At 45.0% G+C, this 17711-nt stretch overlaps 1 protein-coding gene across 1 annotated transcript in view; it reads right to left on the bottom strand.

Annotated features, from left to right (window-relative positions):
* The window catches only part of LOC126369688 (inorganic pyrophosphatase), a 213994-nt gene that overhangs the window by 39399 nt on the left and 156884 nt on the right, over positions 1-17711 (bottom strand). The gene's annotated exons all lie outside the window — the stretch shown is intronic.

The following is a 17711-nucleotide window of genomic DNA, read 5'->3' as shown; positions in this document are numbered from 1 at the left end:
GACATTCCTGGTGGTCAGTTTTTAAGTCGCGTTACTCATTTTGTTATTCATATTATTTATTTGATTATGATGTCAACAACACTGTGAGAAACTTCAGTTTGGCAATACTGAATTTTTAGTTTCTTGCACTCAAGGAGAAAATCCTGTAAAATTCCCATTCCCATTCCTATTCCCAGTAGTTTTAGCGAGCAGTCGTACCAGTTGAACTACTGGGAATTTCCTTCCCAATAGGCGTAGGTAGAACCACTGGGAACATTAATCTGAATCATGTCATTAGCTATAAGACAATTGCAATACCATCGAACGTCAATAACAGATAATTAGGTTGGATTGCTTGTCCCTGTCATGCCACTGTCTATACTTGTTCTACAATGAGGTTTAGAACCCATTACTGCAAGACCGATTCCGGGATTTAGGCTAGAAGCCCGGGACCAACAGCTTGATGTGCCTTCTAAATCACGGAACCATTTTACTTTTCCATTATATGACAAGAGAATATAAATTAAAACACATAATAACGGGTTCTTACCGCGTTTAAATGGGGATATGAGACTCCCGATATTTCGTCACTGTTACAAGTGCCATGATCACGGGATGACTGATGAGATTGGAGTGGATTGGGTGGATGATAATAACCGCGTAAACTTAAAACAATGTAAGAGAATAGAAAACACAATAGTAAGCGTTATTATTACTTACTTAATAGCAAAGTCTTCAAAACAACCTATGGCATGCTTAAGACAACAAAAGTGCACACATAGATACATACACCCACACATACATACATTGTAACTACCCATCACGGAGCTAACGACCTAGATAGAATATAAATCACTGGGCACTCCGTACTACACGGCGCATTAGCCTACAAAAGGGTTTACTGTCCTGTAAAAAGTACATTTACCCCAGATCTAAAACTATACATACATAAACTCACGCCTATTTCCCACCGGAATAAGAAGAGACTATAGAATTCCATTTGCTTCGATCTTGACACACTTCTCTTCCTTCCTCCACATTCATCAATTGCTTCATACACGCACGCTGGTTCAGAGTAGATCGTATTAAACCTTTTCTAAGGACATCTCCAATTAAAACTATAATCAATCTTTTTGTAGTTCTAGATAATTGAATTCTTTTCGGACAGTATCTTTCGATATAACTATTGTCTATAATGAAAGTAGGTAATGTTATGGTTCTAATAAATGTATAAGGCAAATATTAAATAAGATACCTGTTATGTTTTTGGAGTAATAAAACACTAAAATTAATTAATTTAAGTTTATTTAGCACGAGCGTATATGTCCACAGACAATGCCAAAGTTCGAGAGATCGGATACACGACATCTCTTCACCCCCTTAATGAGTAATTAAAAATATAATAGTAATAATAGAACACTTATTAACTAAGCAAACTACAAGTATTAATAATATCAACAATGAAAGTTTAGTTACAATCTTCCAAACTAGAAAGTATATATAAAGGTAAGTACAACTGAATGGCTAACAATAATTACATAGGTATCTTACAAGAGTTAACTCTCAGATTCATGCATTGCACACATCCTGAGGGAAGTCCTACGAACCAAAGGTTCTTGGCGTCGTGCAATACATGCTTTACAATACAAGTATTTCACTGCGTCAAAAATAAATTATAAAATGTTTATATCTGAAAATTGATGCCGGTCAAATGTGATCAAAAATTGCGAATGTGGAGTATCACCACAAACTATGGCTCACCTTTTGTGCTGTCCTAAGTGCCCTAACACCTGCACTATTAAAGACCTTTACGAAGCCACTAACAATGCCGTAAGCGTGGCCAATTATTGGTCAGCAAAAATCTAGTTTCGATCGCCATCGACTCGCAAAGAAGAAGAAGATTTCTCATTTTCGTTTTGACGTATAAGTATTCGAATTTAATTACGGATTAAGGAACAATGAGCACGATGTTTGACCGCTTTTAAAAATTCTATATAATAGATAAAATTTCCTTTTAACTTATCGTAAAAGTATCGCGTTTGACTAATAGCCCCATAGCTCTTTCATTAAAATATACTGAAAAATAATTCATTCGACGTAATACTTAATCAAGGACATACTTGAAGGTCAAGGTTAAACAAAGGAAAAGTTGAATGTGCAAAATGGGCGTAGAATAATCTTTAATAAGGGACTTTCCAGGCTACGTTCTCCAAAAAAAAAGTTTTAGACATGAATGTCTAATCCGCCTAAAATTACTGCAACATCTCACAACCTGTATAGCCGAGGAAAACAAGCTGCAAGAAAGACCTCTGCATAAAAACCTAGATATTATTTAAAAAATATATATATAAGTAATATATTTTTATACAATTTAGTAATTTGGGTAAATCCCATGCATCTTGTAAATAGTCACTAAAATTACAAAATTTCTGTTTGACTACTGTCTTAAATTGTGCAAAGGTAAATTCTGAATGTCAATCGAAGCCTTATTGTAGAAACGTATACATTGCCCCTTAAAATTAATACATTCCATTAATCAAAACTTTATTGCACAGAACTAAATTACAACAATCAGACATAACACATTTGGGCGGCCTTATTGCTCTAGAGCAATCTTTTACATCATACCCAGGATCTAATTGACTGAATACATTATTCCAGTTCAGTTTTAATGCATTTTTTTAAATGCTATTTAATGCTGCTGTAACATTAAATACTTTTTGGTTCCTAAAAGCGTAGCTCCTAGGGAATTCCAGTAGCATCCATACTACGTAGACAACATCGCTAGTTTTGCATACTTTACGCTTAGTTTCTCATGAATTATTCCGCAAATTGCTAAACAATTCTGAGGATGTACTGAAACTTGCTTCTTCTTACCAGATTTATACTTTAGTGATAACATTTTTCATCATAATTAAAAGTAAGTTTGCTTAAGTTTTTACGGACCGTAAATTGTCTTACACGAATTGTAGAATAAAATTGACTTTATATGCGTTATTAGTTTTTTTTTCCGTTATAAAGTGAAAACCTTTATGATATTCCCTGTGTGTATACCTAATCAGACATGTCATGGAAAGCAACGTTTTAGTTTGTACATACAACGTTTGTATGTACAAACTTAAAACTTGTAGCCACTTTTTTTCGACGTGACTTATTGTAGATTTTCCGCGGGCATTAACTTCTTAGCCGGACAAATAGGGACCTCTGAGGGCTCTCATCTGGTGTAAAATTTAAGACACAAAGACAACAAGCCTGGGGGTTCCCAGTAGAATCTTGCAGTCACTCTTGATACAAAATCCTAAGACAGATATTATTGACGCATGATGACAGATGATCAACAAACCGCCCATTAATGATCCACCATGAATGATTGCTTTTCTATAATTAAAGCACATAATAACGGGTTCTTACCGCGTTTAAATGGGGATATGAGACTCCCGATATTCGGGTGCGGTAAGAACCCGTTATTATGTGCTTTAATTATGATAATGGCCCCGATTCCTGAAGACACCTCCTAATTTTATTTTAAGTTATATCCGTCATTTTCATATCCGTCGAAAAGGAAAGGGACGGATGATTCACAGCTCTTAATTTTAGGAAGAATGAGTAAATGAATGAATAACCCGGGCGAATCAAAAGGTACGTCGCCGGTATGCAATCCGTTTGACGTGCTGTCTGCTTAACTGTGTCGGGTTATTGACGGATGTAAAATTTTTAGACGGTTGGTTTAGATTTGTGCTTAAAATTGACGTGTGTTCCATAAATTTTATGCTTGTCGATTACCCGTCCCTTTCTTTTTCGGCGGATAAGAAAATGACAGATATAACTTAAAATAAAATTAGATGGTATTTACAGGAATTAGCACCAATAACCGCGTAAACTTAAAACAATGCTTTTCTATATCTTAGCGGCTTCTATAACATACGCAGAAAAATAAGCAGATAGATAAATGAAATACTTTATTGAGCACATTGGACACAAGATACAGAGATAAGGACAACAGATACAGAAAGGAACAACAGGCGGCCTTATCGCTCATGCAGCAATTTCTTCCAGGCAACGTATTGTCAAAAGCAGCTGAACGTGTTGTATGTTACCAGTCCAACATAGAAATAAATACAAATTTAAAAAACAAAAACCATATCCAAGATATGGTAAGATCTATGGTCACCTCGCGACAGGAATTGAACCGGTTGACCGGTCAGCGGCGCGCTCGTGCCTGCAGACCGAATAATGTTAGATGTGTGATGTCTGTTCAGCCTGTAATGTCCTAACCAAACTAGGTATCACAAAGTGATTTTTGTGATATGTCCCCACCGGGATTCAAACCCGGGACCTCCGGATTGTGAGCCCAACGCTCAACCACTGGACCACGGAGCAGCTTTAACGTGATAATTACTTTCTTTTCTCATTAGCTTGATATTTGGATCATCATCATCATCATCATCATCAGCCGTATGACGCCCACTGCTGGGCATAGGCCTCCCCCAAGGATCTCCACGACGATCGGTCCTGCGCTGCCCGCATCCAGCGGCTTCCCGCGACCTTCACCAGATCGTCGGTCCACCTTGTAGCGGGCCTACCCACTGAGCGTCGTCCGACACGTGGTCGCCACTCCAGAACCTTTCCGCCCCATCGGCCATCGGTTCTCCTCGCTATGTGTCCTGCCCACTGCCACTTCAGCTTTGCAATTCTCCGAGCTATGTCGGTGACTTTAGTTCTCCTGCGGATCTCCTCATTTCTGATTCGATCCAGCAGGGAAATACCGAGCATAGCTCTCTCCATTGCCCGCTGAGCGACACCGAGCCTCCTCACGAGACCCATAGTAAGCGGCCACGTCTCACTGCCGTAGGTCATCACTGGCAACACGCACTGGTCAAAGACTTTCGTCTTGAGACACTGAGGTATTCTGGACGAGAAGATATTCCGCAGCTTCCCGAACGCTGCCCATCCGAGTTGGATCCGACGAGAGATCTCTTTCTCGAAGTTGGACTTACCTAACTGGATTATTTGTCCTAGGTAAATGTACTGGTCTACAACTTCGAGTGTAACGTTCCCAACCTGAACTGGAGTGGGTGCGACATGGTCGTTGGACATAATTTTTGTCTTTGCCATGTTCATGCTAAGACCCACTCGTTGGGATGCGTTACTGAGATGCTCGAGCATGGTGTTCAGGTCTTCCAGGGTCTCAGCCATTAGGACTATATCATCGGCAAATCGAAGGTGCGTCAGGTACTCGCCGTTGATGTTGATGCCAAATCCTTTCCAGTCCAGAAGCTTAAAAATATCCTCCAATGCAGCAGTGAACAGTTTCGGAGAGATGACATCTCCCTGTCTCACTCCTCGCTGCAGTTGGATCGGATTAGAGCTCTGGTTCTGTACTCGAACTGACATAGTGGCATTTTGGTAGAGGTCCCTTAGCACTTCGATGTACCTATGGTCCACTTGGCACCTCTGAAGAGACTGCAACACAGCCCAGGTCTCGATCGAATCAAAGGCTTTCTCATAGTCCACAAACGCCAAGCAAAGTGGCAGATTATACTCTTCGGTCTTCTGTATAACCTGCCGCAGCGTATGGATGTGGTCTATGGTGCTAAAGCCTTTTCGGAAACCGGCTTGTTCGGGAGGCTGGAAGTCGTCAAACCTGCAAGCGAGACGATTCGTAATGACCCTCGAAAACAACTTGTAGACATGGCTCAGAAGCGAGATAGGTCTGTAGTTCTTCAGTAGGGCTTTATCACCTTTCTTGAAGAACAAGATCACCTCGCTTCCACTCCATGCCCTCGGCGTTTTGCCCTGAAATATGACGGAATTGAAGAGCCTTTGGAGGACTTTAAGTATTGGCGTTCCGCCCGCTCTCAATAGTTCTGCTGTGATTCCGTCATCTCCTGCCGCTTTGTTGTTTTTGAGTTGTTTGAGGGCCATCCTAATCTCGTACAGGCTGACGTCCGGGATATCTTCAGTGTAGTGTCGGGTAAGCTTGGCTCGAGGGTCTCGAGCCATGCTTTCGCCTGATGTTTTCGTGGAATATAGCTGTCTATAGAAACTCTCAATCTCCCTCAGGATTTCGGGAGTCGACGAAATGATTCTGCCGTCCTCAGTTTTCAGTCTCGCTAGTTGACTTTGCCCAATAGACAGATCTTTTGCGAACACCTTGGAGCCCTTGTTCCGCTCTATAGCCTCTTTAATACGTTTAGTATTAAATTGGCGAAGGTCGCTCGTCAAAGACTTCGAGATCTGTCTATTAAGTTGTCTATAACGTAAGACATCCGCTGAGTCCTGCAGCCTCATTTCGTGTCTCTTATCCATGAGTTCGAGTGTGTGTGCGGAGAGTTTCTGCGTTTTGGTACGGCGGGTTCTAAAGTGTTTAGAACCTACCGTACGGACAGCATCCACCATCAGGTCGTTTATATCGTCCACGTCTGCGCAGTTCTCAAGGTACTCGAAGCGGTTTTGAAGCTCGAGCTGAAAGCGCTCGGGGTTTTGGATCTGGGCTGGCGCCGGTCGGAGCGTGGATTTTATCAGTCGCGATCTTTCTAGCTTGATATTGATATTCAATGTGCCTCTTACCATGCGGTGATCGCTTCCCGTCTTAACGGCATTGATCACAGAGACATCATTGAATATGTGCTTTTTCGTCGACATGATAAAATCGATCTCATTTTTATACCTGCCACTGGGACTCATCCAGGTCCATTTGCGGGTCGCGGGCTTCCTGAAGAAGGAGTTCATCATATAGAGGTTCTCCTTCTCCATAAAGTCCGCAAGCATCCCGCCTCTGGTGTTCCGGACCCCAAAACCAAATTGCCCCACTCTCAGCTCGTTACCGCAACGTTTCCCCAACTGTGCATTAAAGTCCCCCATCACAATCGTGTAGTGGCTTTTATGGCTATGCATGGCTTTAGAAATCTCCTCATACATAGTCTCCACTTCGTCATCATGGTGTCCCGAGGTCGGAGCGTATACCTGGATGACAGTCAGCGAATATCGCGATGATATTCTGAGTACCAGGTACGCTACCCTGCTCGAAACACTACCGATGGTCAACACGTTGTTGACTAGGGACTTGTGGACGATAAACCCGACACCACCCATGGACAGTTGCTCGCCCTCCCGGAAGTACAGCAAGTTACCGGAGCCCAGAGTTATCGTGTCCTCGCCCTTTCTTCGGACTTCAGACAACCCGATGACATCCCAGTGTAACTTGCTGATAGATTCTCCCAACTCGGTAAGCTTCTCGTCGGTCCTCAGTGTGCACGTGTTGTATGTTGCCAGGTACAGTCGTCGTTGGTGGTAGCCGAATCCAGCCCGGAGATTCTTCGCACCCCCTGCCCCGCCGTTGGGTATTGGTATTGGTATTGGTATTCGCGGGCCGGTTTCCGCAACTCGACGTCTGTGCGCCTATTTTGCGTGATACCTGAAACGGCTGGATTACTCCAGCCAGCCTAGTTCCCCAAGGAAGTCTAACAGTCCTTTGACGTTGCTGACCACCTCGGGGAGGCACCCCGTCAGGCCGAGGTGCCTGGCCCGGTAGTTGGCGACTCCTCCACACTCCAGTAGAACGTGAGCCGCTGTCTCCTCCGCCTCCATGCAGGCTCTGCACAGGGGGCTGTCAGTGACACCTAGTGTGAACAGATGTTTGTTGAAGGCACCGTGACCAGTAATAACAGCTGTTACCTGTCTTAGTTGAGACCTCTTTAATTTCAGAAGTCTCTTGGAGAGACGGCTATCAATGTTGGGTAGTGCCATCTTAGCCTGCCTGCATTCCTTTTCGGTGGTCCATAGTTTGCTGTGTTTGTTGGCGACTCTCGTCCGTAGCAGCGAACGAACCTGTCCGAATGGGATCGGCAATATCGGCTCCGGACCGATGGCCGTTGCCTCCGATCCCCTTCTAGCTAGCTCGTCCGCCGCGTCGTTACCTCTTGAACCGCTGTGTCCTTTGATCCATTGTAAAGTGACGTGGTTGTACTTACATACTTCAGTCAGTGATTGGTGGCAGTTGTGTATGAGCCCTGAACTAATGCAGTAGTTGTTGAGGGCTTGTAAAACTGCCATGCTGTCCGAGAGTATTCTAATGGAATTGTCCCGTACCTGCCTGGCCATGATCGCATTTGCCGCTAGCGTGATGCCCATACACTCGGCCTGGAAGACGGTGTTATGGGAGCCAAGCGGGACCGATATTGTCATGTTGAGGTCTTCGGAAAATATACCTGAACCAGTACCGGACCTTGTTTTCGATCCGTCTGTAAAGATCCTCAGTTCTCTCAAGGTTAGACCTTCACATAGGTTGTCGTCCTCGTATAATTGAATTTTGTATTTTTTGTCAAATACAAACTGTTTCGGAATCCTGTCGTTTTTGGCCTCCAGTACTGGAAAGTCCTGGTGGACTTCCTCCAAGATGGTTGCATGTGGGATTCTACTGTGTTTCCAAAGTCCAAGGGTTTTTAGACGTACCGCAGAGATCGCTGCCTCCTGTTCTATAAATAGGTGTAACGGTGGTACGTTCAGCATGGCTTCTAAGGCTGCGCTAGGTGTGGTCGTCATGCATCCAGTAGTTGCCGTTAATGCTAACCTTTGGAAACTTCGGAGTTTGTCGATTACCGTGATCTGCCTGGTGCGCGGCCACCAGACCAGGGCGCCGTAGCTCAGGATCGGTCTAATCACCGTAATGTAAAGCCATAATGTAATTTTTGGAGAAAGTCCCCATTTTTTACCTACCATTCTGCGGCATTGCCAGAAGGTGATGGCTGCTTTCTCGAATTTCTTGTTGAGGTGGATACTCCAGTTTAGCTTGCTGTCGAGAATAACACCCAGATACTTGACCTGTGTAGCAAGTTGGAGTTCTGTTTGGAACAGCTTCGGTATCTGGTAGCTAGCACCAAGAGCTCGTTTTCTAGTAAACATTACTATTTCTGTTTTGTTAGGATTTACCGATAAGTCGTACAAACCGCACCAACGCTCCACGATACGCAGCGCGGACTGTGTTAGCCGGCAGACGGTCGACGCTTCCTTCCCTTTGATGAGAATGGCCAAGTCATCTGCATAACCTATGGTGTAGTAATAGTTGTTGTTGAGATTGGTGATCAAGTCGTTTATTACCAGGTTCCAGAGTAGGGGTGATAGTACTCCGCCCTGTGGGCAACCCCTGGATACCATGGCAACCTGTTGTTCACCAGAAAATCTTACCACTCTTTGACAGAGCATGTTGTTGATCCAGCCGCTCAGCACTGGGTCCGCTCCATGTTTGGCCAGAGCCTTGTTAATGCTGGAGAAATTGGTTTTGTCAAAGGCTCCTTCAATGTCAATGAAGGTTCCGAGACATATTCCTTTTTCTGTTATAGCTTCCTCGATCCTATTCACAACCATGTGTAGTGCCGATTCTGTAGATTTACCTGCACTGTACGCGTGTTGATTGCGGTGCAGCGGAGTGTGTTTGAGAGCGTTGTCCCTCAGTTCCCTGTCGCACAGTCTTTCCAAGGTCTTCAGCAGGAATGACGTGAGACTTATTGGCCTGAAGGATTTAGCGTCTGTATAGTCACTCTTACCTGGCTTAGGTATAAATATCACTTCCACCTCTCTCCATCCCTTCGGCACGTACCTATGTGCTAGGCACGCTCTTAATATATATGTTAGTCGTTCAGTGACCACGCGTCCCCCCCACTGTAGTAGTGCTGGGAAGACGCCATCCGGCCCCGGCGCTTTAAAGGTGTCGAAGGATTGTATGGCCCATTTAACTTTGTCTACTGATACTACCTTGTGTGCGGTGTACCAGCATGTCTCTGTGGGTGTGGTTATTGTGTCCTGCCAGTTGATTACCTCAGTCAGTTCGCAGCCCGGGAAGTGAGTCTCTAGGAGGGCGCGATGAGTCTCAGCTGGGGAGCTAGTGTAGGAGTTATCGGTTTTCCGGATTGAGCCCAGGTCAGTGTTGTCCTGTTTGGACAGCACCTTCCTTACCCGATTTGCTTGCTCGCAGATCTCTATGCTGCCGCAGAAGGTTCTCCACGAGGCAGAGCTCCTGAATCTGATACGTTTTTTGTACCTGGACTTGGCATCCTTATAATTGTTCCAATCGAGGTCAGTACTAGTATTCATTGCCCGGTTGAGTAAACTTCTGACCTTAGTTCTCAGCCTCTCCAGTTCCGGGCCCCACCAGGGCTGACCATTTGTGCGGTTCGGCCTGGGTAAGGTCAGTGGGCATGCAACGTGGTAGCTGTCGATCATGGTTGTAGTGATCTTGGTTACCTGTTCTTCTATTTGTAGAGTGCTCTCCAGATCGTGGGGTAGGATGTCGCACGCAAGCCTGCTGTTTACCAGCCGGGAGTACTTACCCCTGTCAGTCTTGCGAGGGTTCCTCTTCGGAGTTGTGGGTTTGACTGAGGCTTGCAGGTTAAAACGGATCCACCTGTGGTCGGAGCACGAGGCTTCGTCAGAGACGTGCCAGCCGCTGATTAGGCTCGCCGCTCCTTCCGTCGCCAGAGTCAAGTCAATAATGGTTCTACTACGTCTATTGATGAAAGTAGGTTCGGAGCCAATGTTTAGCAGACTTAAGTTTGTGGAGAAGAGATACTCGAAAAGTTTGTTACCTCTGTTGTTGGAAGACTTCATACCCCAGAGTGGATGATGAGCATTGGAGTCAGTGGCGATGACCAGTTGGATGCCACCTTCCTCACAGTAGTTCACCAGTCTCACCAGTTCGTAGGGTGGAGCTTCCTCCTCCTCAGGCATATATGCCGAGGCGAGGACTAGCTCTGGGATGTTTGAGTCTTCCTGTGTGACCAGTCTCACAGCACAGAGGTCTCTGGAACAGAATTCTGTTAAAGGCTGTGCGTTTATGTTGTTAGTGTATATGATACACGATCTGGGTGTGTCGTGATCTGTACAAAATACGATCTTACCTCTGATATTGAGAAAGCCGCGTATACGGCCGCGCCTGATCCATGGCTCTTGGATCAAGACTACGGCTGCGGGCTGGTCCTCCACCCATTTCCGCGTTTGAGCCGTCGCAGTCTCGCTGTGGTGGAGGTTGCATTGGAGGATGGGTATCTTAGGAGGAGAGGACGCCATCATCGGACAGCAGCTCCCCTTCACCCACACCCCCCAATTGTAGGCCAGCGAAAAGTCCCCCAGGCCATTCATCACCAACCTCTGGATCCAGTTCATCAGACAGTACGTCATCTGTTCCGGGATCCAAAGGTGGCGCTTCCTGGACTGGCGGAGGCGGTGTCCCCGCTGCCTCCGTAGGGGAGCTCGTGGAGACCGTCGGCGCAGGCCCCGTAACTGTTGAGGCCTGCGACTTCACGCTGGCGGTTTGTGGCACTCCCAATCCCAGTCGCTCCGGTGGAGTGTCGATGTATTTTCCCTTGGCCCCCTGGAATTTGAGGTACACCGACCCAGCTCCATAGGCAAGCCGACGCCCCTTCCCGAGGACCAGCGGGACCACATCGTCTGGGATGGAGAGCACCACAAACGTGGACTCTTCTCCGTCCTTACCCTTCTGGTAGTCGTGGGAGTGTTGTACCCACCTTCCCACGTGTGCCCAGCGATTCTGGTAGTTAAGGGTACTACCAAGAATGTGGGCATCTTCCCACCGTCCGGGTATGAGGATACCGCAGCGAACCTTCCTCGGTATTTCCGAGAAGCGCTTCGCCACGATCTCCTCGCCTGTAGGGAGTCGTGTCTCCGAGATGGTTCTCTGGAGCCACTGGAAAGAAGCCAGATCCTCACAGCAAAGCTTCAGGAGGCCTTCGGAGAAATTCGGTTTCCCGTTAAACCTAGGCCCCTGAACCTCCGCCGGTAGGGTCATGGCTTCGGCCACCACCTTGTCGACGATGGCTCGTTCAATAAAGGCAGCCTCAGACCTGGTGAGGTAGCGGTTGCTGACAGTGGTAACCGCACCCACAAGATCTGCTGCCGCCGCTGCCGCATAGCTGCCAGCCCCTGTTCCAGGAGGACGCTCAAGTCGCTGTCTTTTGGACTCACCCCTCGGAGAGATAGTCTCGTTGGGCCGGGCCCTCTTGCCAGCGGCTCGTTCGACCTTGGTCAGTCGGTTGCCCGGCTTCCCGTGCCTTGGAGCGTTATCGCCATCCAGACGGCTGCTGGGCCCCGGCCTCGGCTCGGTCGGTCGGTTTGACCCGCTCGCCCGGACCGGACCGACAGGCCCAGCCGTCGTCGGTAGTTGGGCACTGGCGGGTATGGGCGTAAAAGACGAAGAAGCGACCGCCTTTGCAGCCTCACGAAGAAGCCTAGCTTTTCGGCGTTGTTTCTTATTCTTCTTCGTCTGTTTTCCGTCGCTCTCAGGGGAGTGCAACGATGCTGTCTGTGCCGCGGTCGAAGGGGGCTCGGTCCTTTGAGATTTGCCCTTCTTGCGCGGCCCAGCCACCAGCCACGACTCCCCCGGGGGGTTGAGCGAACGGGAGGGATGGGCAGGAGTAGGAATTGGTGGTGCAAGGAAGGGGCCCGCCGCCACGGGAGCGGCCACTGGTCGTTTCCACGCGGTTTTAGGTTTCCCTTTACCACCGGTAGGTTGGGGGGGGAATCCTCCTTTGGAGGTTGTATGGAGCACCGTTTCAACAGCACCCGAGAGGGCACTGACTCCGGTGGCGGTTTGAGTTGTAGCCACCAGAGAACTGGTGTCTACAACTTGTGACTCTACATTATAAAGGGGCGACTTGGTATCCATGTTCGCATGTAAAATAAAATTCATCCTTTCGGCTTCCCACCCTCCACGGAGCCCGCACACTTGGGAACACCTTACTCACAAAAAGAATTCAGGCGTTAGGACTACCGAAAGGATATAGGGGCGCAAGAGTGGTTTCTGTCGCGATATCCGGAATATGGATACGGCCGTCACGCTCGACCAGTCGCAGCCGTCGTGCCGGGAGTTCCGCAATCCGTACTCCATCACCATGGACAGTCCCCAGTTCCCACGCCCCTAGCCGTGGCCCTCTGACGGGACACTGAACCGTTTCCCCCTGATTGGCTAGACCAGAAGGTGCCGTTTTGCTTGAAATCCAGACCAAAGAGGGCGTGTTGCAGAAAAACAAGGGCCTCCCCAAGCACTGCTCAACCCTCCAGGACTCCTAACCTGCCCCGCCGTTACCGTAGCCGCTACCGTAGCCACGGACAACGGGGCTGCCGGGGACTGGGGGCCGTTTTTTATGTGTTGAGGTCATCTTGGGGGGGGGGGTTAGACCATAAGCCCACCGCGCTGGTCCAGTGCGTGTTGGTGGGTCGCCAGAGCCTCTTTCGTTGAATAGCAGGATGTACCGCGTGCAGGCGAGGTTGGCTTGGGCTCCGAAAGGTGTCGTTTGGAGCCCCTTACATCCATTTGGATCACATTATGTAAATATTGCTTTTCTTTATCTTGATCAGAATAATAACGGGTGGAAGATTTACCAATCATGAATATGTAAAAATTATTTATTCCCAAAAACAAAGAAAAAGGATGCATGTTATCCATGAAATTACGAGGTTAATCGAAGGAAAACCTATACAGCGCCATCTATATTGTTTTTAAAGAACGCAACCTAGAAAATCCCTCATTATACAAACAAACTAAAAATTTAAAATTATATCAGAGGACGTAAATAATATTTTTGTTTTTCCTTACGAACTTCGGTGGGATCGAAGCAGAAGGATCTTTTTTTTTTTGACGTGACTTATTGTAGATTTGCCGCAGATGGCATTAACTACTTGGCCGGACAGAAGGATCAAAAATAGAAGTTAGTCCGTAAATAGAAGTTCTGAGTAATCAATTTCTTACTTTTGTAGTGACGTCCCCTTTTCATACTCCAGACATTGTTAACAAATTCAAGGAATTCAAATATTGAATTGTAGTGTTGACAACGACTCCCCGAACGGCGACTCTCGCTACGGCGAGTCTCTTTACGGCGAATGACCTTATTTTCCCTCTACGTCGAGCGAGTTTTGATGTTATAGTATAGTATGGTAAAAACTGTTTTGCCGTTTTCTTATACTTTTTAGTTCACTGTTTTATATAAGTAGTAGTATTACACCTATTTTTTTTTATTTAAGTATGATTGGGTTTAAATTACCCCATACCCCCTCCGGATGATTGAGGGGAGGCCTGTGCCCAGCAGTGGGACGTATATAGGCTGTTTATGTAAGTGTATGTATGGGTTTAAATTGACAAAAACTTACAATTAATTTTCCTCTTATTATTTTTCTAGTTACTTACTTTAAATAATGATAGGTATGTGGGAAAATATTCAATTAGGTACCTACTCTTTGACTTACCCTTAATGAAGTTTAAGTTAATGCTTCCTCTGGAGTTATGGCGTCGCGACCGCGTTCCGCGTTGTGCGGCGTTATGTTATTATCCAACTTATTTACGTTCAACTTTGAGTGTTAAGCTTTACTGCTAGAACATCTGCCGCCGATATTAAATCAGGGTTCGTACGTAATTCATTCGTCTTCATTCGATGTGTACTTTGTTAAAGGGTGGCAACATCAGCTTGATTTGTTTGTCGCTGTTACTCTGTAAGTCATTTGGGTTGCATTTCGGTTTTATATGTCTTTGTTTGTGCACTAAGCACTGTAGCAGAGTACGAACTCTGCACATACTGGCCTTCCGTTCTGACTGTCAATCATTATAAATTACAAAATTCTCATTCCATTCCGCATTTCCTTTCATTTTACACTGACTCACTGCATCCCCGACGTTCATAAGAACAACATTTAAATATATTATACTGTTTAAGCTCAGGCCGTGCCCTCTAATTCTGGATTTGTTTGTGAAGTGTTATTAAAAAACTATATATATTCCTGCTTGTATTTTATCATCGTCATCACCAATCATTCCTCTACTCTGCCGGCACGTCGGGATACCACCCTCACCACCCATCGTGCCGCATGCGCATGCATGTGCGTTGGTCTTTCGATCGGGAGTTCCCGAGTTCAATTCCAGGGACCTATCACAAAAATCACACGTCAATTTTAGGCAGAAATCAAAAACCCTTCTAAAATTGTATATTGACCAACAACCCGATAGAATTAAGTTGACAGCACACGTGAAACGAGTTGCATATAAACGAGACGCCTATTTAATTCGCCCGAGTTATATTTTTATTTTAAAGTTAACAGTTGTCAATCATCCGTCCCTTTCCTTTTCGGCGAATAAGAAAATTAGGGGTATAACTACGTTAGTATTATATGATCTGTGGTATAACTTAAAATAAATTTAGGAGGTGTCTGCAGGAATCGGGGCCAGTATGGAAAACTGTCAAAATTTAGGAATATTCAACAGTGCTGCCGCCTACATTTGAGCTTTTATCCTCAATTGGGGGACATATTTGTTTTGTTATAATAGAACAAGTATAAAAAACGTACTATAAGTACCTACATTACAATACACTCTGCGCCAATGCAATTTATAATATCCGAAAGGATCGAACGATAAATACGGTCATAATGGAGAACCTTTTTAAGACGGCAATCGGAAACGCATCGAAGGCATTATCGCTAATGCAAAGAATGGCGGGTGCGCGATCACGTCGCAACTGTAAATCTACCCAGAACGGGTAATGGACTTAAAACAATTATTTATGCCAGAGTCCCAGGTGTGAACGTTACCCAAATTTTCATGATTCATGTACCTACTGCTTCTCTCTTAAGATATTTTAAAGTGAATGATATGGAGGCGTAAATGGATCTGTAGTTTTAGTTCATTAAATGTAAGAGTATCTAGTTCAGTAACACAGTATCATATCCCGAAAGGAAAGACAGAGGTGAATAGTATAGTGACATCCCGGACACTTCATACAAACAACCTCGTTTTACACAGACACTACACATTCACATCGTACACGCGCATCTGTGTGTGTGACGTCTGACACCATACGATTCAAGTCTAAACTATGTTCGAGGGTAGGTGAGGTAAACCTAGCTCAGACGCTGGTGGGGGACGGAGAGTTGGCGTTCTATATTTAGTATTATTCCTTGTTCTATGGTATAGTACAGACGCCCATTCTCGCCACTATGTTAAAGTCTCATGTAATAGGGGGCGAGCAAATTGCCGTTAACCGGGCACAAATCCTAGAAACCACGTGATGTATATCGTGACATATCGTAAACTCTAACCACTAGACCATGGAGGCTGAAATAGATCTTCTTCTTCTGTCGTGTGGGTTGTGAGGTGGATTTCCAACCCCATCAACCTGACTGAATAGATAAAAATATTTAAATTGAAAAAATTCAAAGTTTCGGAATATCGAACCAATATCACGGTCACAATATTTTACAACAAAATACTTGTCGGTTATCACGCAATACTGTATTTTGCATGGACACTCCGCTCATGTGTTAACAATTCCTGCAAGTTCAAATGTATGAAATACGAGTATTTCAGTCTCATATTTCAATGCTATCCTGTTTTTTTGAACGTTTATATTTGATCTGCCCAGAATAATTTTGATACATCATGGACCCGCGCTCATCGCAGTCGGCCCACTAGGGTCAATTAGTCTTTCAATATTTTTTTATTCATCATCATCAGCCCATTAACGTCCCTGCTGCGGCACGGGCCTTCCCTATGGATGGGTAGGGAGATCGGGCCTTAAACCATCACGCGGGCCCAGTGCGGATTGATGGTTATTAACGACTGCTAATGCAGCCGGGACCAACGGCTTAACGTGCCTTCCGAAGCACGGAGGAGCTCGAGATGAAAACTTTTTTTTTTGTGGTCACCCATCCAATGACCGGCCATCAACAATCGCAGACCGAGCGCGTTAACCGCTGCGCCACCGAGCTCCTCAGTCAATCAGTAGTTTTAATTTTATAAATGGCAACTCAAAAAGGATGTAAGGAAACATTTTTTGAATAAATAAAGTGAAAATATTGTAATCAGTCGTGGTTCTAATTAAATATAATTTTCATACCCCGGTTTTACTATTTATTACGATATATTGAAAAATTGGCCAAAATTATTTCATGAAGATTAGTAAATGTCGCATTTTAGACGCTAACTTTTTTTTAAATATTTTCTCGCCAATGTTCTTTACGCTTTAATCCAAGCATAAATTCAAACTCTTAATGTCGAATTCAGTGGTTTAGACCCCGAGCCAGGGTCATATTAGAGGTTCATAAAAATAATCAAGCAGGAAAAAAGCAAGTCGAGCGTAATTAGGTATTATAAGAAAAGTCTTTTGATGTCGGAAATAATTAGAGGACTCTCGCAGCGGACTGGAAAAATCAGTGGTCTGTGACTTTGATGATGATGACAATGTCTTTAAGGGAAAATGTTTATCCTCCAATATTTTAAGAATAGTTACCATGGTCCTACGGTAGACTGTGTAGCGCCGGTTCCCGACTTCGCCCAATAAGTTAATTTCTAACACAGTTGGCTCGTTTGATCTTTGGTCTAACAGAAAGCTCGGTGAGGTCTAGGAACTTTTGGGCGTTGGATGTACCTCTATGGGGTACCATTGGTATATAGTCTTAAGCTTACATTACACAGATTACTTAATAGTAGCAACGTCCATAACTCTCAAGGTTCGGTTCTCAAACAATTTGGAAATCCTGGTGTCGATTTTCAATGAACACTCAAAAAAACACTTTTGATGACAATAACCTGACTGCGGCAAGGCAAAAAAGGGGTTGTGTGTTTTACTGCTATATATGTGTATATAGATATATAATAAAAAATAATGTTAATGTGTTAATTTCAGTGAAATATACCTGTTTTTTGTATCATAATTTTGAGAGCGAGATTTTTC

Source organism: Pectinophora gossypiella, chromosome 9 (genome assembly GCF_024362695.1).
Source record: "Pectinophora gossypiella chromosome 9, ilPecGoss1.1, whole genome shotgun sequence".
Lineage (NCBI taxonomy): Eukaryota > Metazoa > Arthropoda > Insecta > Lepidoptera > Gelechiidae > Pectinophora > Pectinophora gossypiella.
Note: the sequence above shows the minus strand (reverse complement) of the source record. Positions and strands in the feature narration are given on the sequence as shown.